We start from the raw sequence: 775 nt of genomic DNA on the forward strand, positions 1-775 counted from the left end.
TCATCATTGTACTAGGAAAAAGAAATAAGCACAGAAAATTTATAATATCCCTGAAGACCAATAATGAATCCCACCATGAAAAAATTAGGATTATAATTCTACTTATAATACCACAAAAATTAAGTACTTAAGAATTAACCCAATCAAGGGAATAAAAGACTTCCAGAATAAAAGCTACAATACTCTGAAAAATGAGATCAAAGAGAGCATCAGTAAACAAGCAAACTCAAATCCCTGTCCCTGGACAGGAACAATCAATACTGTCAAAGTGGCTTTACTACCATTTACCATCTAAGTAATGCATAGATATAGTGCAATACCAACCACAAAATACAAATCAGTAGTATTCTTCACAGAAGTAGAGAAAATGTCCTAAATTTTATATAGAAACAAGAGACTGAGAATAGCAAAAGCAATCCCTGGAAATAAGAGCAAAGCAAGCACATCAAAATCCTAGTTTAAGTATTAATGCAAAGCTACAATGATGTTTTTAAAAACCAGCATGTTACTCACACAAAAACAGACATGTAGATCAGTGGGACAAAAATAGAAGATGCGTTTCTACTGGATGGTTAAGACCAAGGTAAAGCAGGACCTATGCAACAAGAGTTGTAGCTTTTTGGTCTGAGAAGGTCAGTGAAATGCCCTCAGTAGAAAAGTATGAAGACGAAATATAGGAAATAAAGCCATGCTGCTATGTTGAGCTGTGGGGGACTCAGGTCAATAATTTCTGACATTGCCAGTTAAACAGAAGACCCAATGCTATTATGGGCTA

This window comes from Octodon degus, unplaced genomic scaffold (genome assembly GCF_000260255.1).
Source record: "Octodon degus isolate 3935 unplaced genomic scaffold, OctDeg1.0 scaffold00048, whole genome shotgun sequence".
Classification (NCBI taxonomy): Eukaryota; Metazoa; Chordata; class Mammalia; order Rodentia; family Octodontidae; genus Octodon; species Octodon degus.